This window comes from Mandrillus leucophaeus, unplaced genomic scaffold, assembly GCF_000951045.1.
Source record: "Mandrillus leucophaeus isolate KB7577 unplaced genomic scaffold, Mleu.le_1.0 Scaffold40, whole genome shotgun sequence".
Lineage (NCBI taxonomy): Eukaryota > Metazoa > Chordata > Mammalia > Primates > Cercopithecidae > Mandrillus > Mandrillus leucophaeus.
In genome coordinates, this window is record NW_012104254.1 from 6,233,016 (window position 1) to 6,256,930 (window position 23,915).

A 23,915-nucleotide genomic window follows, 5' to 3' on the forward strand; every position below is an offset into this window, starting at 1 on the left:
AAATGGAAAGAAGTCAGAGTTGCAGCTTTAAATGATTGCTCTTACTGCATTTATTCTGTCCACCTGTCTTCCTCAACTCAATTCTAGGCTCTGCTGTCCCCTATTCTGCCTCTGCCTCTCGAGTGAGACCTTTTCAGAGTAGGGAACTCCGCCCCCACCGTCAGGGAAGGTGTAGAGCTGCCCCTGGGTGCCCCTGTGTCCAGTTATCTGGCATGAGGGGAGGAGTCCAAGGGTAGAAGGAAGGGCTGTACCTCAGGGCAACAAAGTCACAGCGTTCCCTAATCCACCTCACGTGCTTGGCTTTTTTCCTTGATGAGCATGTCTGTGTTCCCTTGCTGGGATGGAGTTCGGCCCTACATGCGGTCCACAGCCTGCCTTCTCCTTGCCATGCCTACATACAGGATGTCTCTTCTCCTGCATACCTCTAGTTCTAGCCTGAAATACCACCCACCCATCACAGCTGACCCAGAGCCTTGATGCTCTCAGCCGTCTGATTTTTTGTTCTTTCACTGTTGCTAAATCTCTTCTGCAGGTGCCACCCAGCAGAAAAACAGACCCTCCTGGCCTCAATGCCATCATGAGTCAAGTCTGAATTTGCTGGCCTCCTTTGGCACTGTTATTTTGATCATTGGCCACTGCCCTCAGGGGTCAGTCTTACAGCTTCTATAACTAGGTTTTCTGGGAAGCACATTCTGGCTTCCTTGTATTCTCCACACTGGACTTCCTTGAGGCCTAAGGACACCATATATCCAACCTCTAATGTTAACACAAGCCAAGAGTCTCACTTTCCTATGCAGATTAATCTTTGATCACACACTAAAACAGATTTCTGCTGCAAACACTTTCCTGTGTGGATTAATCTTTGCTCACGCACTAAAACAGATTTCTGCTGCAATCTAGAAACCCAACTTCAAACGCCAATTTCCCCATCAGAAAATAGCTACATTGGGCTTTCTTATAAATTATTTATATAGTACTAGAAGAAGAAAAACGACCTTTCTACCAACCAACCTTTTTACCAGCCAACACAAAATCTAAACAATATGATACAGGTGTGCCATGCTTATGAAAATCCAAAGTATAAAACATGAATGTGTGTTTTTCAGCATTTGTAACATACAGATATTCTTGATTTTATTGCAGATTTAAATAAAATGCTTGGTGTTTTAAAAATGATACTGCATTTTGCCCACGTCGATATATACACAGCTTTTAAGCAGCGTATATTGAATACAGTGAGGTATTTTTAAATTGGGGGAAAACAAAGATAATCTGCAGGAAAGAAAACCTGAGGGAGTGGAGGAGTGCCTCATTAAAACTTCCTTATGAGTTCTGCAGGGAGAGACATCATTGCCAGCCACTTTCTCACCTAAACACGTGGCACACAGCTAATCTGGACAAAAAGGACTCTCCTCCCTTCCACGACAGTGTCAGAAGCTGAAAATGACACCTTTCAGGACAGATGTGTGGTGGCCCATAGGGAGGGCAATCAGGTGAGGGACTCTGAACCTGGACCCAGGACCCAGGACCCAGGGAACTCTCTCCTGAACCTCCCTACGCACCTGTCTCTCCAGGGCATTCTTGTTTGTCCTCTATACTCTCCTACAGGTGCAAGTGAGCAGGTCCGGCCAGCCCACATCCCAAGGAGCTGGACGCCTGCCCAATGCCTCTTCACCTCATCCATGGGTGTAGGGATTTGCATCTGAGGGAGGATGCTGCCCAGAGGAGCTTGTCCCAGTGGGTCCACAGAGTGAAGTGGGTCAGAGGAAAGGTATTAGGGGAAAATGGTGGGGGACAAAAAAGCAAGCACCTGAGCTACTCAGAGTAAACAGAAGAGAGTCTGGCAATGCTGGGTGGGAGGCGGGGTGCCCTGCGAGCAGGCGGGATTCTTTCACAGGGTACAGGATTCAGCAGCCACCTTCTCGACTCTCTGTCCCCACTCCAGCCTCTCTTTCCTCCAGCCTGCAGCTCATATTGTGTGGATGTCTACCACGATCTCCACCTCCCTTTCAGAGCTTTAGCTTCTGCTTTGAGGATCTTCCATCTGGATGTTTGACTTCTAAATCCCCTAACCTCCGTACAGAAATCCACCTGGTTCCACACCCCTCTTTTTAACTTGGATCCACTTTGGTCACTGGCTCTCCTGCTGTTGCCACCCCGGAGTCCCTACACAGCTGCGCTCAGCCTGCAGCCTGCAGCCAACCCCAGTGATGTTGCCAAATATTACAGTCCCTCCTCCTCCAGCCCAGTCACCAGGGAACTTCTTACCCCCAACCTTGTTCCACTGCCAGCCAGGCCTCTTATCTGGAGCTTGTGCAAAAGTGCTTTGCAAACTATAAAGTACAGTACATGTGATGAGTATTAAATATAGTTGTTGTGCCGTGAAGCTAAGACATGAAGTGAAAAAGGCAATTCCAAAGATGAGAACTCTCTGGCTGATGTTTGCTCTATAAAATAAAATAAAATAAAACAAAATAAAATAAAATAAAATAAAATAAAATAAAATAAAATAAAATAGATGAAAACTCCCATTCCAAAGCATCCTAGAGTCTGGGCGTGGTGGCTCATGCCTGTAATCCCAGCACTGCGGGAGGCTGAGGCGAGAGGATGCTTTGAGGCCAGGAGTTCGAGAATAGCCTGGGCAACAAAGCAAGACACTGTCTCCAAAAAAATTTTAAAAATTAGTCAGGTATGGTGTCACGTGCCTGTAGTCCTAGCTACTCGGGAGGATGAGGCAGGATGATTGCTTCAGTCTGGAAGGTCAAGGCTGCCGTAAGCCATGATCACATCACTGCACTCTGGTCCGGGCGACAGAGCAAGACCCTGTCTCTCTAGACATATAAAAACAAACAAACAAACAAACAAACCCCAGCATCCTAGAGAATGATCACCTTCATTTCACTGAATTAATTCACCCGGATCTGAGTCTCAGGAGAGTACTAACTGGGATGTGGGGTGTCTTTTTGGAATAATAAAAATGGTCTAAAACTGGTTGTAGTGGTGGCTGCGCACATACAGAAAAAGTTGCAGAATTATACAATATAAATGGGTGAATTGTATGCAATGTGAATTACACCTCAATGAAGCTGTTAAAAAAAGAGAAAACACTGAGTGGACTTCAGGATGTGGGCCTAACTTGCCCCATGTATTCTCCTGGTTGTCAGAGGGAGGGATCAGAAAAAGATGCAGGAAAGTCATTTTCCAGAAATTCTGGGCAGGTTCTGGTGAAGCACATAGGCCGATTTTACCCACACGGAGCCCAAATCTGACCATCCCTCCCTAGGCACCGCACAGGAACATTGCATGCCAAGAGAACTGGCATATGTCGATTTCTCAGTACCTATAGCATGCAGAGTTATGCTTACTTTTCTCAGCATTTGATTTTTCCAAACAAAAGGAGAAACCAAGCACACAAAACCCAACAGTGAATTGATGAACAACTTTGCATATATATAGAATTTCCAGGCAATAAAGCATGCTCTCCAACAAGCTTGTCTTTGTTTGGAGGAAAATTATGCTTTGCTTTTTCACAATGCCCTCTGCCAAGCCCAATGTGCCCTTCTAATTTAAATCAGTCTTTCAATTGTATGATCATTCCAAAAGAAACTAATTTTCACGACGCTCATTCAGGGAACTTAACCAAAACCAGATTTTTTTTTGGGGGGGGGGGTGGGATGGTGTTGGTGGCAAACCCACACAGTAAGGTTTTCTGCTTTGTCACAATCCTAAGATTAATCATTTTCTAAATATCTATAAATATTATTTTGATTATATAAATAGCTTTAAATAGCTGTTTATAAAAAACTCTGTATACAAAGGAATATGCTTAATACAAAGCGTGAGCAAGAGAATTAAACACAACTTGCAGTTATATTCTAACCTGTACATTATAAATCAGTGTGCCATAATGACGTATCCTGAAAATTATCTTACCTCAACAAAGGATAAAAAGTCGATTAAAATAAATCTTCTTGTAAATTCTACAATGCTTCATTCACTGGGTAATTTTATTCTGTCCTATCTCAATAAGGACATTTCAAATCAAAGACCTGAAAAGGAAGGTTAATAAATCCTGACGGTTTCAGTAGCCTCCATTTTCTTATTCTATGTTAAATTCCTCCAATGTGTGTGAAGTTCGGCAGTTCATGTAATCTGGCATAAGAATGGAAGATTGTAAAGAAATGTTTAAAATGTTGACTTCTCAGTGAACGTTTTTATGATCTCTTTTTCTCACTGCTCATTTATTTCACAGAAAAGCCTCCATTTTCACTATAATTTTCCTAAATAAAGCTGTTATGGAAGAGGATGCCAGGGCAACGGGAATGTAAAGAATCAGATCAAAAGTGGGTTAATTTCTAAATTGTTATAATAATGTGGCTCATCCTATCAATTCATAATCTAGGTAAGCCAATCATTCTGCATGGTTTTGGGGCAAATTCTGGTTTGTGTGTTTGTTTGTTTGTTTTGAGAAAGTCGTCTTTTTATCCCTCCTCTCCCAACTCCCTTTTCCCCATATACGAAAATAAGATATTCATCTCTGAGTGCCCTTGGTGACCTGTGCACATACTTTTGGGACAAATTATGTCAGCATAAAATTTGGGTTTGGCAGTCTCAGAGAACCACGTTAGAAGTAGATTACTTCTATGTAAAATATTGTATATAAAATTAAATCATTTTGGCAATAACTAAATTCAAAGAAAATCTTGAACAATAACTCAGGAAATAAGCCTTTTGGGGGCATGTTCATGTAAACGACAAATCAACAAATGCAGTTTATCTCAGGGAAAGTGTGTGTCTGTGATCTTTCCCCAAAGCAGAGAGTTGAGGGAAAAGCATTCAGCCCTCAGGTGAGAAGGCTGTAAGGGTAGAAAAAGGTCTACGACTCTTTGGAGATACTCACTGGCTCCATTTTCCAGCAGTTACCAATGACAAGTGCCAAAAAGTCAAACTTTTAATTAAATCCTATGGAAAAGTAGGATGCCACATGCCTTTCAAAAAATCCAAACCCACCCAAATGGCTCAGAACAGGACAGGGAATCAAGGATAAGTACTAAAAGCAGAATCCAGCTGTTGTCTCTAAAAGATGAAAAACAAAGATAAATGAAAAACATGAAAGTGAAGTGGTTGCTGGGCTGCTGCCAAGGGAGCATTTAAAACAGACCCAGAAAGTAACAACAAATCGCTCCCCACCTTCACTCACACACCAGAAGCTATGGAGAGCTCTCTGAAGAAAATTCAAAAATCAGTTCTTCTGCTTGGCATTCTTTGAAAAGGCTTGATGCACATAACATCAATTGGGCAAGAAACATGCAGAAAGTTCAAGACAGTTCAAGTCCAGTTCTGCAATAATTACTATGCAATGTTCACAGCCCAAGTTAAAGGCCAAAATAGAGTATGCATGTGCATGTGTAAATATGAGTGGTTTTAGAAGCTTGGTACAAACTGGAACAAGAAAACAGATGGCAAGACACTGATACCATTCCTTTGAGTTTCTCTGAAATGCACCCTCAGAGCAAAGCCAGACTTTGGCACCCACTTTTTACCAAGTCACAGATCAGCTTTCTATTCTCATTAAGTCCTCATTCATGCAGTCAGTCTAAATTTCCTATTCAGACCGAAATGAATGTTCCATTCTTTTCCTACTTCTCTGGTCAGAGTCACTTATGCTCATTTCCAAAATGAATCTTCATTTTTCACAAAATAATTCTTCTACTCTCTCCCACTAAATCCTTTTCCTACTAATAAAGAGAAGGAAATCAGAAAGAAAAATGTCACAGTGAGAGTTAGAATTTTTATAAAGCTTAGTCCTGATTTGAGAAATGAAAGGGAGTTTAAAATTTGGAAGCCATCACAGGAAAGCAATCTTGCACAGCACAAAGGGAATCTCCGGCCAGTGGTATACTATTGAGAGTACACAACTGTTTCTACAGGACAGCGTCCATGATGAAGCTGTAAATGAACTGAAAAAGTCCTAAGCACAGATCTGAATAGGGAAACCACTAGACTCTAAGGTTCTCTACTGACCACTCCATGCCAAACAGGCAGTGAGCATGCTCCTTGGAGCAAAAGAAGAAGGTGGTGCAGTGGTCTGTAGGGACAAGGCTGTGGATTATGCAGAACTCAACACTGTGACCAGTCTTGCCCATGATGTGTGCACTGCACACACAGAGACATCTGCTCTGATTCTTTACATCTTTAAATTCAAGAATGAAGAAGTCTTTGTATAGAACAATGAATTAAAACAGGGGCTTTCCAGTAGCATCTTTAGCAAAGATTTGGGCAGAATTTTCTGCTAGCTTGGACCTAACCGATCAGACTGTGGCACTGTAAACATCGACAATGCAATGAAAGTGGCCAAGACTGGAAGTGCATGTGGAAACAGATGCACACTGGTAGTGGCAAGAGGTTCGACAGTGATGCCCAAGGCAGGACGGGAGATCAGCTGCAGTCTGGACCTTTCTCTGGCTCAATGAATTGAACTTCAGGGAAGGTGCTTTCGATTGATATTACTTCAAGACTTGCAGGCATTCCTGGAGCCCTTTCTTCTAAAGAAGACAAAGTTAAGATTTGCTCTGAATAAATGCTTCATATAAAGCATTATATGTGTACCTTATACACCTGAGGCTCTAACTAAAACAAAAAATTGAATTCGTAAAACATGGAAATAAGTTAGTATAGTAGAGTTTTTGAAAGCCTAGAATGAATCCTGAATCAAAAGTCTTGTGCTCAACTCCCGTGATTCGGGGTAGCCATCTGGGGGTCTGCTTTATAAAGTGCAAACTTTACGGAATGGGGTTGTTACTGTGCCCCTGATGTTTCAGAAATGCTCCTCTTCCCTTCACTGACTTTTACACGGGGCATGTGGTCGACACCTTCATCTCCTGATTCTAAGTTAACCTCCAACTGGGCCCCAGCTGCTTGCAGTTCTCTCCCACAACGGGGCTGTCTATGCCTCCCTGCCTTTGCCCAGGCATCCTCCCATCTAATGTGCTTCCTCTCTCTGTCCCACTGGCTCTTATCCATTCATCTTGTACAACTCCTCGCTGTGGACCCACAGCTGACCATTTCCACGGCATCTTCTTCGTACTCTGGGGAGATTTCTAGCATCGTCTCTCTTTAATAGACTATCTGCTTTCATTCTAGCACCAGCCTGTAGCATGGTGCCTGACAGAAGGAGGCTTTTGGAAATGTTTACTGCATAGATCAATACATAATGAGATGCCATAAATATAAGGGAAACATTTCAATATAAAGGATATCTCTAATTATTTTATTTTCTCTTTTACTTATCAGTTTAAAGACCTTTGCCCCAAGGATGCCACAGTTGGGCCAAGGCATGCAGAAGTCTGCCATATACGCATGCTAGCCTGGCCAAAACTGAATCCTATTCACTTTAGGGGCATCTCTTAGTCTTTTCTGAAAGCAGAACATGAAAGCAGAGCCTAGATGCAGCTCATATGGGAGATGATCCATCCCAGGAAGCAGGAGTGAAAGTCAGGACAAGTGAGACAGGGAAGGATGGAAAGAAAGCAGGCTGTGTTAAGGAGCCAGTTGTCCCATTGGGGACTCTTGTTGAATGCGTTTCAGAATTGTGCCTCCAAAGGACAGGAATCTGGGGCACATATCTGCAGACTGCAATCCCCTGCTATCTGAGGCGAACCTTCAGAAGCACTAACTCCCTCTATCCCCCACAAAACTTCTCAATGATCTGGAGTTTAGGCTGTTCAAGCTCTTGTGGGTTAGGAAACAGTCCTGAGTCAGAAAGGCTGAGAGACTGGGAATAACTAGGGAGGGGCATTGATGTGCTCAGGGACTGTCCGTCTTAGCAGCAGCTGAAATGAAAGGTTGGCCAGCGCACATATTCAACTATTGATAAGGAAAGGGCAGCGGAGTCAATAGTTAAGGTTTTGCATCATATTTATGCAGCTAGGTAAAAACCTGATTCCAAAACACAATCCATTAATTGATGAAAAGAAAGTGATTGATGGGGAGCATAAGGATGTCCTAGCCGGACCTCAGGGACAGAGCTCTCAGGGAAACGGGCAAGCATCTGCCAGCGGATGCTCAGGAATATCCAAGACTGCTCCACCCCTCACATCCGCCCTGCTCCCACCCTCTCCCCTTACTGCCACCTCACCATTCACAGGGCAAAGGGCTGGGAACTGCTCTTCATCCATTTTCATTCACTGTGACTTCCTTCCACCATTGGTATTCATGGTCGTTTTATAAAAAATGGGTGAAGGAAGCAGTAAAGAGAAAAGGAGGGGGACTTGCTGACCTGAGTATGTTCAATCATTCGAAGACAGTTCTTCTTCCTCTCTCTTGGGCTCCAATAATGGAAAAGAATTCCCATCTACTATGTTGGAGGAACTTACTACCAATGACAGCAAATGTGCAGCTTTCAAGTATATTTGTATTTATACTCGAAAACTTCTTGGATTTATGTCATCAGAATTGTCTTTGTCAATTGAAAAAAAGGCAGACCAAGTCCCATTCTGTCACTGTTTTTACACCTGACCCTCTGTACTCCACTGTTTATTTGAAAAGGACGTCAGGCACCCGCCCATCCTTCCATGCTGCACGTGCACCCATCCACGTCCCCTTCCATCTGTCTCTGATCCCACCACGCAGAACCACTGTCAATGAATTTGACTCTTTGTTTCTTGGAATCAGTCACACTTTTCCAACATGAACCTTTTAACTTAATACCAGCCCAGAATTTTGAGATAAACAGATGTCATGACAGAGGGAAAGGGCCATAAAAGCAGAAATTAAAGCTGGCTTCTATAGAAAATGTCTTTTTAAAAGGAGAAGGAAAAGGAGACAAAATATACATTAAGAGATTGAGTTAAACCAGGAGACATCAGGGACACATACCTGAAACTTAACATCTGACAGATATCACAGAGTAATGTTTGTTAAGATCAGGTAAGAATCACCCATGAAACTCATGAAGGGAAGAAAGATAAAATCAGGGCTGGCTTCATGGGTGTGAGATTTGTGTAGTCACACAGAACCGCATGTTCAGAAGGGTCAGTGCCTGGTTTAATACTGTGCTGTTACCATTTTGAAACTCTATTTAAAAAAAAAAAAAAAAAGACAAAGTCTCACTCTCTCGCCCAGACTGGAGTGGAGGGGCATGATCTCAGCTCACTGCAACCTCCACCCCCCAGGTTCAAGCAATTCTCATGCCTCAGCCTCCAGCGTAGTTGGGACTACAGGTACATGCCACCACACCTGGCTAATTTTTTGTATTTTTAGTAGAGATGGGGTTTTGCTATGTTGGCCAGGCTGGTCTCGAACTCCTGGCCTCAAGTGATCTGCCCACCTAGGCCTTCCAAAGTGCTAGGATTACAGGCGTGAGCCACCACACCTGGTCTCTTAATAATTTTTAAACGAAAGGCCCCATGTTTTCATTTTGCACTGAATTCCCACATATTATGTATCCACTGAAAGAATAGAAATTATTTGACAAGATCTTTCCTTCACAGTCTAGAAAATGGCAAGAAATGGTTTGCAGGGGTATTCTCAATTGTTCCCTCCCTGCTTCTTGCAGATTCATGTGAAGCTGTCTGTCTGGGTTTGAAGATGCTAGGAACTACAGCCTACAGACACAATGGACAGAGGAGAGAAACGTGACCTGGCTATTTAGCACCAAGAGGAGGAAGTTTTAATGGATGAAGTTCTAAATGGATGAGATTCTAAGCCCCCTTCACTGTTTTATTTATTTGCAGAAGTGGAGAAATAATACCCCCCAAAATAACCAATGATGACTCTTCAAAAGAAGGTTCACTTATATAAAGCCTAACTTCCTTGCGAAGAAAACTCTTTAAGAGTCTCCTGTAATGTAGCCCAATTAGAAATCTACTCTCCTGAAAAAAAAGGGCAGAAGAGGCAACAAAAGGTCACCCAATAGTCCCCAAGGACAACTGTGGAAATGGCTGTCGCCAGTCATCAAAGTCCTGACTCTAAGCCCCAGCTCTTATCAGTCATCAACTTCCTCTCCTTAAATAGAGCCACTACAAATGTTACCATCAGTCTTCCTCAGACAAAATCAGGCATCTGGCGTCAGAACCTCAGCTGCCAAAATAAAAACCCTCTAAATTATTTTCAGTTCACATTGGACCTTCCTTCCTCACATGTTCTAAATGCACTGTTTACTATTAAGATGCCTGGTCAAGTCTTGCCTTCAGTCTGCAGGCATTGGCCCAAGTGGAGTTTGAGTTTGACAACTGTAAAATATTGAAGCATGCATCTTTCTGTCTTCTACGGCTACAGAAATAAACCCAGCACATCACGAAACATTCCCAGACACTGGTAGATAAAACCCCAGGAATAGAGAGCAACTCACAGTCTTGCATACTGGAGTAAGTTTCCTGTGCAAAATCTGCTAAGGGAAGCCACATATGGTCCAGGAGTTTAAATACTGACGTTGACTCGAATCTTACAAAAGGTCTATCTATATTTTTAAAATTTTCCTTGTTGATTGACATTTGAAAGTAACAAATCGGATTAGTGATGCAGTGGGTAGCCTGCGTGTGTGTGTGTGTGTGTGTGGGTGTGGGTGTGTGTCTGTGTATGTGTATTCTCACAGTGAATGAGAAAGAATGAATGGTGCCTATATATGTATGTGTGTGTGTGTGTGTGTGTGTATATATATATATGATTAAATCCTGTCCTTGCGTATAAATATGTTCCCTTGTGAAACCTCGTTCTATGAGTGGGAATTACTAGAAGAAATGACCTCTGCGGGAGAAGAGGCATTTGTTATTTGGACGCCATCCTAATTGCAAAGTAGTTCTATGAACGGATACCAAATGCTGCCCATGTTTCTAGCAACCATACGTAAATTGGTCTCTCAACAATTGAAATCTGTTTGTAAGCAAACAAGACTCTTCGTTGACATTACTACTATGTATAAGTATTATTGTCAAATCTTGAAAAATGAAAATCCAGTAAAAGTGGTTTTCTTTTTTTATAAAACATGCCAAAAGGATGTTAAAAGTCCATTAACTTGAAAGGAGACAGTGTCATGGGATCTCTTCCAGCTCTTTAGTAAGGAAAAAAAAATGAGTGCCACACTCTTAAAACATAACTTCATAAGTATTAAAAGAGAGGTTCTAGCTTGTAAGTTCTCATTCAAATATGATCTTTGAGATGAAAAATATGATTCTCCTAGTATTTAAAATTAGATCTAAACTGCCTATCAATCTCAGAAGTTGCTCGTCAGCACTCACGGTTGTCTTTCCTCTTCTCTGCATCTTTACCTCGCTGAAGAGGTGTCTAGGAAGTCATTTAAAGTTCACCTTTATTACCCATAAGTGGTTACCAGCCCCAGGAAGATGGACAACTGGGCTCTTTGCCAGGTCCAATTCTCCCCATTAGGCAACTGGAGAGCATGAAGCATCCAGCAGTTAACTGGCTCTAGCAACATGAAATCACCATCCCTCAGATAAATAGGAGAAACTCTTGAAAAAGGCTGCTTTCCATATTGAATTCAATCTTTCATGAAAAAGGAGACAAATATTAATTCGATCATAACAAGCCACATCACCAAGCTGATATTGCAAAGGCCATAATGGATTCAAAGCAGCTTTTTAAAAGGATTCATATTTTCAGAGAAGGTAAAGACAGTATTTGGGGCTGAGAATTATCCTTATTTTTCAAAGGGAAAACTTGAGGGAGAGAGAAAATCAATTTACTGGTCCACAAATGAAAGACAGAGCTAATGATAAACTTTTCTAATCTGCTTCCTACTTACTATTAGAATTTGGTCCACCAACAAATACTCCATTTATTCCACTTTGGAAAGAAGTATTAACAATCTTACTAATAACTCTCCAATTAACATGCTGTGTCTAGTCCATCCCCACTGAAAAGCCTCTGTTGATGGTGCTGCACATGGAAAGAGCAACAGACTGAGATACAGGAGAGCTGGGCATTATGTTCCCCCGTCTTCTTGGTCAAGCCTCCTGTTCAGCCTTGGCTTTTTTTCCCCATCTGGGAGGTGACAGAACAGGGAAAAATGTAGAACAAAAATAATTCCTAAACACTTTACAGTTAAACTTCTATAATTCCTCCAACTGCTGATGTGTTTCTCATTACCCCCACACTCTTTTCTGTGCACTGGTTAATAATATTCAACCCCTCCCCCCACCAGTTATTAATCAGTGACTTCTTGAGCATCTACTTGGTTCCAGGCTCCTGGATGGATGCACGGAAGATGCAGAATTAAATAAAGATATGGAACTCATCCTCTACAGCTCATACTCTAGTAAGAGATAAACACAAGAATGTGAATTATGATACTAATAACAATGATAAGGGTTTTAATATATATCTGGACAAAGTGCTGTGGGATCCTAGAAGAGGAAAAAATACATTTTGAGGAATTCAGAAGTCTCACAAAGAAGATGAAAAAAACCAACCAGGGCCTCACTAGCTTGTAGCAGGAGTTTCTAAGTAGGAAAGGGGAGAGTGGCCTTTAGGCGGAGGGAACAGTATAGGCAAAGGCTCAGATGCATGAAAAGGTTTAGCAAGCAGAGGAACTGTGAGAAGAGACAGGAGCGGTCAGATATAGAAGGCTCCCTGCAGCAGCGATCAGCAAAGATTTTCGTAAAGGACCACTGAGCAACTCTTGGGCTTTGTAGCCCATATAGTATCGGTTGCAGCTACTCACCTCTGCCATTATAACACTAAAGCAAGCATAAATGACATATGAATAAATGAGTGTGGCTGTGTTCCAATAAAAGTTTATTTACAAACCCAGGCAGTAGTCTGGATTTGGTCCACAGGCCATAGTTTCACAACCCCTGCCCTAGAGCATAACAAGAGATAAGATTATAAGGACACCTTGGAAATCAGATTAGAGAAGTTCCTATAAGCATTACAAAGATGCTTGGAAAACTGTTAAATTTTTTTTAAGTAAATGAGTGAGGTGATAAAAGTGTATGCTAAAAATGGTAACAGCAGCATAGAATATGGACATTTTCATATCCTGTTCCATTAAATTTAAAGATATTATCTTTCTTTACTTCACTACACCCTGATTCTTCTTATTCTTTTTTCTTTTTCTTTTCCTTTTTGAGATGGAGTCTCACTTTGTTGCCCAGGCTGGAGTGCAGTGGCGTGATCTCGGCTCACTGCAACCTCTGCCTCCCAGGTTCAAGTGATTCTCCTGCCTCAGTCTCCCGAGTAGCTGCGATTACAGGCATGTGCCATCATGCCCGGCTAATTTTGTATTTTTAGCAGAGACAGGGTTTCACCATGTTGGCCAGGCTGGTGTCGAACTCCTGACTTCAGGTGATCCACCCACCTCGGCCTCCCAAAGTGCTGGCATTACAGGCATGAGCCACCGCGCCCAGCCAATTTTTCAAACTAAATCTAGCTAGGGCATGCTTTCCCATGTAAAAGTGGAAGTGAGATTCTTTTCACCCAAGCAAGAATCTGGAAAACACTTTGCATAGGGCATCATGTCCCACTTGGTCTGAAACAAATGGGCAAGAAAAAAAAAAAAAGAATAGTAAAATTTCTCTCCCTTTAGAAAAAGCATCACCTATTTAAAAAAAAAAAAATAAAGGCATTGACTACTGAACATGACAGTAGGGGTGGGACTCTCACTTCTGTGTGATAAAGAACTAAAAGAAGGGGGTAACACACACTCCAGGTCTGGAAATGTTTCCTTGCTGTGAACAGTACTGCCCCCAAGCACCCATACAATTCTCAAGACAAGGGACAAATCAGGAGGGAAGAAAGGCATTCATGGAAACTTTGCTTCAAGTCAGACATATTAATATTATGTTTACATCATGTCAGGGACTGTGCTGAGTGCTGGGTTCCAATAGTGAGCAGGAGACTCTTCTTTCAGAGTTCATAGTCTAGGGCAGGAGTCTGCAAGCTTTTTTGTAAAGGTCTACATGGTAAACATTTTAGACTTCGTGAGCCATGTGGTCTCCTGCAGATACTCAACTCTGTGGTTATATCATGAAAGCAGCCATACATAATATATAAATAAATGGATGTGCCTGTGTTCTAATAAAACTGTAGTTGTTGGCAGATCCCTGGTCTAGAGAAAGAGATGTTAAACATGTAATGGAAAATGAGTTACATCATTGCAAATACGCCAAGCTCTAGGAAGGAAAAGCACAGGTGACTCCAGATCAATGGGCTGGACTAAGCCTGAAAGATCTTAGGAGCGCTGGTAAATAAAAGAGTGGGAAAAAACAAGTCCCACAGAGGAAAGGCAGTGCAGAGGAGCCAGGCGTGAAGGCGGCTTTGCAGGGAAAGGAAGGGAGAGAAGGCCCGATGGCTGCACTGGTCTCAGACATACTGAAGTGTAGCAGCAGCCATGGCACTCAGGGCACCGAGATGCATTAGGGGTCTGGGACTCCATTCCTAGGCAAGAGGAAACCATGAAAGGTTCTAGGACTTGGTCAATTTGCATTTCTAACAGATTCAGGTGTGTTGGTGGCAAGATGCCATACAGGGTGATATGGTTTGACTGTGTGTCCCCACCCAGATCTCATCTTGAATTGTACTACCATAATTCCCATGTGTTGTGGGAGGGACCCAGTGAGAGATAATTGAATCATGGGGGCGGTTTCTCCCATACTGTTCTCGTGGTAGTGAATAAGTCTCACAAGAGCTGATACTTTTATAAAGGGAAACCCCTTTCACTTGGCTCTCATTTTTCTCTCTTGCCGCCACCATGTAAGAAGTGCCTTTTGCCTTCTGCCATGATTATGAGGCCTTCCCAGCCACGTGGAACTTTAAGTCCACTAAACCACTTCTTTTGCAAATTGCCCAGTCTCAGGTATGTCTTTATCGGCAGAATGAAATGGACTAATATACAGGGTGAGCAGCTGGGAACCTAAACCAGTAGTTCAGGAAACAATTCTGTCTTAGCTTAAGTTCCCCTGACAGACCCAGAGACCAGGTCTTGGGAGGCAATCTCAGGAGGCATAGGTAAGGGAGGAGGAAAGTGAGGCAGGGAGAAAGAAAAACCAATACCGCCATGGGCAACTGGGGCTCTGTCCTGCTGGGGACACACTGAGGAACTATGTGGAACACACTGCAACACTGACCCATAGAGGGATGCAGAGGCAGGGGCATTCAGCCCTCACAGTCAAACGCACTGGGAAGCATCAAATCCCTGAAGTGTCTGTGCTGGCTTGTTGGGCTGTGAAGATCCCCCAGCATTGAAGAAAACCCTCAGAAGAAGTGGAGAGATACTGATGCTTGAAATGGGAGGCCTCCAGGGGACAGGGGGCAGTCCACTGTAGCTGCTGACAAACCCAGGCATGGGCCAAGGGTATACGGAGAGGGGCAATAATAGTGTTTGCTACAAGTAATCTTTCCGTTTCATCAGAAAGTAAACAAATCAAGGCAAATGCAAATGATTTTCAAGCACTGTCAGAACTTCCTAAATTTCTCCTCTTTATGATCAATGACAAAAGTCTACTAAACTGAAGTATGTTGCATATATATATATATATATTTTTTTTTTTTTTCCGAAAAAAATAATACCATATCACAGGGACCATGTTCAAAATATCTCACAGTTTAAACAGCATGGGCACAGATCATTCAGAACAGACCTTAAAAACTCTTTCGGGGCACACTAGTGTGAACCAGCTGAATATCGGCCCTATCATTCTTCTCAAAATGCTCAGAGGGTATGGTAGGGATGGAACAGGTGTGGCATTAATACAAGCACAGAATTCCCACGTATGAAGGAATGCTTTGGAGTCTCCAGCTGGTTCAAGCATGCACTACGCTGAGAAGTAGTATAAGAAGCCTGGAGGTGATCTCAGGTAAGTTTCTTCAAGCAAAACTGAATCTTCTGGCAAATTCAGTACTGATGTTGCAAACGTTAGTCCAAACAGGGATAGAGGCTCCAGTGTAGGAACACTATTGACTGCAAATGCAGGTTTCCTAACCAATCTACCTCCCTGCTGTAAATGGGGAATAAAAGTGCTGGTTATCCAAATTACAGTCCAAGGTCAACATGAGATTAAGGACTTGTATCTGAAGGTAAAATACTTCAGACCATTTTCATGGCTTCCACCTTGAAAACACTGCTGTAGGAGCAGCCTCCCAGAGAGGAACTACCTCATACATTTTAACAGCTCACTGTTGGCTCCCTGGTCTTGGGGTGGAGGTACAGGGGTATAGTAGAATTTAAACACTGTCATCAGAGGTCACTGTTGTAGCAAAATTGCTGTGGCAACAGTGTAGTTACTGGAAGCCTAATCAATGAAGACAAAAATTGGTCTGATACTATAGCTGCTGTCCCACCTCCATGAGGCCAATTATTTCACTGACCATAGATATCATTTCTCCCCTTCTGTCCTCCAAAATAACTTTTATATATGATTTGTTCTTTTCACTAACCTAAATGCAAGATAAGGAAGGACTCAATGTCCTTGCCTTCTTCCAAACCATATTTTGCATCTTATCTTCACACTGCTTGAAGTCAGATTTGGGTTGGGCTTTCTGTGGTCCCAAGGACCACACAAGTTGATTCTGTGGCTTAAGTCCTCTCCCAGACACTGCCAACTGAAGCAGGCTTCCAACAGAACCCACCTTTCCCGAAAACATCTTCTAGGAGAGTAAAACATCTTCTGGGTAAAACTTCACCAGGTATTTACCCAGCAGAATTTTTTTAAATGTCAGGTCCTATTTTCCTTCCTATTAACATTTGACCATGAATTGGTCTTTTCTTCAAGAGTCTTCATTAAACTCCAATATGAATGTTTTTGACCACTTTTCAGAAGTATGCTATGGTTTGAATGTCCAAAGTTCAATTGAAGTTGGAGGCTTAATCCCCAATTCAACAGTGTTGGGAGGTGGGGCCTAATGGGAGGTGTTTAGGTCATGAGGGCTCCACTTCCTGAATGGATTAATCCTGATTGTAAAACGAGCTTGAGGCTGTGAGTTGGATCTCTTGCCCTCTTTTGCAAGCATGCTCTATTGCTCTTCTGCCTTTTGCCATGAGATGATACAGCAAGAAGGCCCTCGATAGCTGTAAGCCCTTCCACCTTGGACTTCTCAGCCTCTAGAACTGTAAGAGAGAAATCTCTGTTCTTTATAAATTACCCAGTCTCATATATTCTGTTATAGCAGCACAAAACAGACTACGACAAGGTCTATCCCCAAGGTTAAATTTGCTCCTTTTTTTTTTTTTTAACACATATTAAACATGTTGCTTTAAACTGGCCTAGTCCTGTCTTCTGACCACATTCCTGCTCATCTGCTCCCCTATTCTGACTCCGTGCTTCCAAATCAGTGGATAATTGGAAATCAACAAATTTAAAATTTAATGACGAAACATGAGTAAATGCAACAATTAGACTTGAAGCAACTAAAAGCAGGAAAACAGTCTGATGTTTCAAGTAGCCAGGACTTCGGAATTCTCGGATCTAGCATGTCTTCCTAACAGCAGTTAGGATGGTGATAATGGTGGTGATGATGATGATAATATTTGCTAGCACCTTATGATCTGTAAAGCACTTTCACATGTTACCTCATCTGAGCTTTATTCAACTTTACACTACAGCTAGAACGATACTATCCTCACTTTCACCAAGGAAGACACTGAGTCTCAGAGATGAAATGACCTGCTAATGAAGAAGTGACAATGCTAAGCGACGCACACGGGTAAAAGTCCAGATATAAACAGACCCTGAGTTTCTGAATTCCATATGCTTCCCACATAACATACAGCCTCCTCCTCCTCCTATGATAGCTTCTCATAGTGCATTTTGAACTTCTCTGTGGTTTAAATTCAGCTTCCATGTCTTTTAGATTCTTGCATTTTAGTCCCGGGTGGCTCTAACGTTCCTGTACTCCATTAAACAACAGAGTTAAACAGGCCCTGAGTGGGGCCCATTAAGTGTATAATGAAGACAAAATTGGATCCAAACTCAAGGTCTCCACATGGTCAGCTGGCCCCAGAGGACACAGGACTGCAAAGAGGAATTCATTTCAGGCAGATACCCACTGAGGTCTAAAGAGAGGAGGAAGTAAATATGGAAGGGGGATACATTTCAAATTGAGTAAAAGTTTACTAACTAATCACAAGGCATTTCATACTGGGAACACAAGGACAGATGGTTAGTACAGAAATAATTTAATTTGAAAAATTTAATATAAGTTTAGAAGAAAAATATTGGACTTAATTATCAACAGTCACTTGTTAACATGAACACACCACATATATATTTTAATGCTTTCCCATCTGTATGTCTAAAAGAGCTTATTGTTAAATCTATTAGAAAAAGATATTCCAACTCCCAGTTCACTAAACCCCATAGGGTGGCATTTTTAAGAGCCCATCCCCCTACCTTACTCCATCATCCCTCAGACAGTAGCTTCACAACAGTTTTAGAAAATGTTTAAAATGAAAAGACTCATTTAAAGGCCACTGATGAATTCTCTGATAAGGCATACCAAGTAGTCTCTCAACACAGATCCTGAGAAGTACAATTTAAAAAACTATAAACGTGTTGGAGTAATACCATTTCTAATAACAAAATGTTAGCACTTTCACTGATATTAACAGACTATCTTATTTAAGCCCTGCTGACAACTGAGTGCCCATCTTATTTTCTTATTTTCGTTGTTAGAGAAGAAGAAACTGAGCTCACACCGCAACTAACTAGCAGATCTAAGACCTGAACCTAATGTCCTTCCCCACAGCGCAGGCTGCTTCCTTCTATCCTAGGAAGTGCTAAAACTTCTAGCCCAATCCATGGCATTATGTTGAATTCAAATTAAAACTGCAGAATAGAAAACAGACTAAAACTTTTTTGCATATGCTAAAACCTTGTCTATCTTAAATACATCAAATATTGGCATTAAATAGGAAAGAGTTCAACCAATGTGGAAATCGCAAAAAGCGTTCGCCTTATTCATTAGAGAGCTCAGTCACAGCCTCATCAAGCCACTCTTATTTCTACACAATTTATAACATACTTGGTTGTTTGATTCCCAAGAGCACAGCATATTAGAAAAAAGAAAAAGAAAGTACTAAAAGCTGGCCATGGAGCTTAGTAAGAACTGAAAGTTGACCATTAATAAATGTAAGACAGAAGAACTCAAAAATCAGAGTAGTTGGGAAGTGTGACACCGGCACACACCTCCACAAGCGTGGGCAGTGTTTCTCTGTTCCACACACGACAATAATTACTGCTTATGACAATGTTCCTGAGTTAAAATGGAGATGCTCATTATATTGTTTCAGGAAATAGAATCCATTTTTAAAAGATAATACACAAAGTTGGTTAAATAAGAAAAACTCAGTGTTTAAGGGGGTATTCAAAAAACTTGACCAACTAGAATGACATGTCTTGAAGGTTCTAGACAACAATCACTAAGAGTGAACAACAAATGAATTTATGTGCCATTCCCGCTGTTAAAGCTTTGTGTTCACTATCTCTTGAATCCTAGCAACCAGTCTATGAGGTAGATTCATTTTGGTATCTCCATTTTACAGAGGAGGAAACTGAGGCACAAGGAGGTTAAAGAACTTGCCAAGTCGCTGGCTACTAAGTGGAAATGCCAGGATTTAAACATAAGCTGTTAACTCCAAAGCCTAAACATTGAACCAACTAGCCATATAGCTAAGTTTTAATTGTACCAGTTTTTAATCATTGTGCTTCTATACATTTCCCTTATATCCGACCACAGGAAAGCCCAGGTTTTCAAAAGTTCACTTATAAGACAGTTCTTTGAAATCTAGACTTTTTATTCTTTATTCGACAGTCATTTGTTGAGCACTGCCTGTATGTTAGGCCTGTACTGAATGCTGGGAATACAGAAATGAAGAAAGACAGAATAAAGAGGAAGATTGACATGTAAACAACGAATTACTATGCAATGTGCACCTACAGAAGTTCAGGAAGGTGTCAGGGAGATGCAATGCTATGCCTGCTGGTTAGGAGCCTAGAGAAGCACGTTTTATAGAGAGCGAGCTCTATTGAATCTAATGACACTTCTGAGCCCTAGGCCTCCAGAACTCCCCTGAGCGCTGAGCTCTGAGTCCACCAAAGCTCTGGGGCATCAGGGAAGCGAGGTAGACAGTGGGACTTGAGCAACAGTTTATGTTTAATGATGGGCTCTTCGGTTCCAGTCAGCAAGTGGGCACGTGATTGCCCCACCCCTTCAGTCTGCAGGTAAGTCACTGTCTCAGCCAGCTGTGTGTGCTGGCCACCTCATTTGCAGGCTAGGCAGGTATGCTTCCCGAAAAGTGTACGGAAAAAAGCCTGTCATGCTCCATGATATAAATGGACCAACCACTACCAAAATAAAAAAGAAAAGTTTTTGTTGTACCACCCACCTTTGGTTTCCTGAACAGTCTCTTTGGGAGGCAATTCAGAGTACTTTTCCCAGAAAGCTAAGTTGCAACTTTCCTATTTTTATATATGCTTAACGAATTATATGAGTAAACCATTTTTTGGAGACAGGGTCACACTCTGTCACCCAGACTGGAGTACAGTGGTATGATCACGGCTCACTGCAGCCTTGACCTTCCAGGTTCAAGTGATTCTCCCACCTCAGCCTCTGAGTAGCTTGGACTACAGGTGCACACCACCATACCTGGCTAATTTTTTGTGTTTTTTTGTAGAGACAGGGTCTTGCCATGTTGCCCAAGCTGGTAACAAACTACTGGACTCAAGTGATCCACTCGTCTCGGCCTCCCAAAGTAACTCATTCTTATTGTAATAGAAATGTAATAAAATATCAAAGGTCAGAAGTATGTAAAGTAAAAAATTAAAAGTCCCACTTCGTCACTTCACCCCAGTTCCTCTCTTTGCTCCACTGTAAACAGTTTGGTATATAGTATTACATGGCTTTCTCTGTGCATTTATGTACATATCTAAGTATATATACAAAGCTATGGCTTTAGGTTTATTTTTAAAATAAATGGAACCATAGTCATATATATTGTCCCTGTGGCTTCCTGCTTGGGCATTAGCAGTATGCCTTGGAGATATTTCCATAACAGTACATGCAGATCTCTCTTTTTTAAACAGCTTATAGTATTTCAAGTTAAGCATGAATTATGATTTACTTAACTAGTCCTTTAGTGATGGAGATTCAGAGTTGTTCCAGTAGTTTGCTATAGCAAACAATACTACAAAAAACAGGCCCTTGTATAATATCTTTATGAACATGTGCAAGTGTTTCCAAAGGAGAGCTATCCAGACTTGGGAGTATTTGGCCAAATGGTGTGTGCATTTAAAATTTTGATAAATACTGTCTGTCAATGGCAAAATGGAACTAATATTTGCAGCCCCACCTGCAGAGTACGAGAGTACTTGTTTCCCCACAGCTTTCCCACTACTGCATATTTATTTATTACTTCCATCACTGCCAATCTGGTGAGTGAAAAGGCACATCTAATTGTTGCCTCCATTTACGTCTTTATGACTACTAGTGATATTTACGTAATTATTGACCAAAAGAAGAAATATATTTCTTTCTTTGTGAATCGCCTATACATATTGTTGCCCATTTTTTCTAGCTAGTGGACTTTTCTTGTCGATTGATAAAATATTTTGAGTTCTTTACTTTAGCAGAGAATGTAATATATAAGACTTCTCACCCAGGTGTTGTTTCTAAATCCATCTGTCTACTTTACCTGCCTTCATTCTCTAGAAGCATAATGTTCTGATGGCTCTTGGTGAAATATGCTGTCCCTTTCCTTAGCTTTCTTCCCCACAATTTTTAACAAACTTGGATTTTTTTTAACAGGAATAACTACAGAAATAATCACACACTGCAATCTGGACAGCTGCCATCTGCCCCAAGCTGTAGTTATAGTCCTTCCTAGAAATGAACAGACTCCTAGAAATAAGACTCTCACAGAGAATCCTTCTGGATACAACCTCACATGGACATCATAATATTTTGAGGTAAGGTGCAAGGTTAGGATGTGAATGGGTCCATCAACAATTGGGTGAGTGGGAAAAAGAGAGAAGAGAATGATTAGGGGAGGTAACCTTCTCAATAGAAAACGTGGTCAGAAGGACCTAGACAGAAAGGATGGAGGAAGCATAACCACAGCATCACTTCCCCCATCCCTAGTTCCGCTTTACCACCTCTCTAACCTTACGCTGTTTTTCACACCAGGTGGGTGTAGAATTAATTGACTTGAAGTGCAGATTCTAATGCAAAGAGCACAACTTAAGTAATTTGTTCTAACAGATTCAAAGCCTGACTCCTACAGCAAATTAGTAATGCTGGCTGAGTCACGGAGGGGTCACAGACAAAGTTTCTTAGAATTTATTTGCCTCTATTCTTAGCAATCATCTTAGGGTGAAAGAACAAAACATACTGAGCATCTATTCATATTGTAGACTTCCAGTATGTTTGAAATTATATAGCAGTATCTTTCCAATAGTTAGGAGATTCACTGCTTTCTGAAGCCATGGAGAAGACAGAAGGTCCCCCATCCATAATGCTCTCCAGGGGCCTTAGGGAAGCAATGAAGAAAGACCTTCAGACCAGCACTTGGCTGGGTGCTTTCCAGAATACAGGCAGCAAGGGCAGAAGGAAGAGGTCTTTCATCTGAGAGGCTGGTCTAGGGTGTGTGAAGGATTTGGGTTCCGGCTGGTGCCGCAGCCCAGCAAGGTGAGAAAAGCAAGGTTTAGTTCCAACAGGGAACAGCTCATCATCCAGGTTTTGAACTGGACTTTAAACTCATTTCTTTTCTTTTCTTTTTATCTACTTTAAGTTCTGAGATACATGTGCAGAACTTACAGTTTGTTACATAGGTATACATGTGCCATGGTGGTTTGTATGCATCGTGGTTTGCTGCACCCATCAACCCATCATCTACATTAGGTATTTCTCCTAATGCTATCCCTCCCCTAGCTCCCCACCCTCTGACAGGCCCCAGTGTGTGATGTTCCCCTCCCTGTGTCCATGTGTTCTCACTGTTCAACTCCCACTTATGAGTGAGAACATGTGGTGTTTGGTTTTCTGTTCCTGTGTTAGTTTGCTGAGAATGATGGTTTCCAGTTTCAACCATGTCCCTGCAAAGGACACGAACTCATCCTTTTTTATGGCTGCATAGTATTCCATGGTGTATATATGCCACCTTTTCTTTATCCAGTCTATCACTGATGGGCATTTGGGTTGGTTCCAAGTCTTTGCTATTGTGAGCAGTGCTGCAATAAACATACATGTGCACATGTCTTTATAGTAGAATGATTTATAATCCTTTGGGTATATACCCAGTAATGGGATTGCTGGGTCGAACGGTATTTCTGGTTCTAAATCCTTGAGGAATCACCACACTGTTTTCCACAATGGTTGAACTAATTTACACTCCCACCAACAGTGTAAAAGTGTTCCTGTTTCTCCGCAACCTCTCCAGCATCTGTTGTTTCCTGACTTTTTAAGGATCACCATTCTAACTGGCAAGAGATGGTATTTCATAGTGGTTTTGATTCGCATTTCTCTAATGACCAGTGGTGATGAGCTTTTTTTCATATGTTTGTTGGCCACATAAATATCTTCTTTTGAGAAGTGTCTGTTCATATCCTTTGCCCACTTTTTGATGAGGTTGTTTGTTTTCTTCTTGTAAATTTGTTTAAGGTATTTGTAGATTCTGGATATTAGCCCTTTATCAGATGGATAGATTGCAAAAGTTTTCTCCTGTTCTGTAGGTTGTCTGTTCACTCTGATGATGTTTCTTTTGGTATGCAGAAGCTCTTTAGTTTAATCAGAACCCATTTGTCAGTTCTGGCTTTTGTTGCCATTGCTTTTGGTGTTTTAGTCATGAAGTTTTTGTCCATGCCTATATCCTGATAAACTCATTTCTTTAAAGTCAGCGGCAATAACAAGGAACTCTTTACCTCAATCATTGCATTTGCACATATCTGTAGTTTGTGCTAAATGATTATGAG

General features: G+C 41.7%; 1 protein-coding gene across 5 annotated transcripts in view; it reads right to left on the bottom strand.

Moving 5' to 3' along the window:
• Positions 1-23,915, bottom strand: part of RAPGEF4 (Rap guanine nucleotide exchange factor (GEF) 4) — a 308,011-nt gene that overhangs the window by 152,021 nt on the left and 132,075 nt on the right. The window contains exon 1 of one of the 5 annotated variants that reach the window (XM_011991908.1): positions 10,352-10,461. The exons of the other annotated variants lie outside the window; for them this stretch is intronic. The gene's annotated coding sequence lies outside the window, so the exon portion shown is untranslated. Of the gene's footprint in view, positions 1-10,351; positions 10,462-23,915 lie in introns of those variants that run through there. 5 annotated transcript variants of the gene reach the window in all.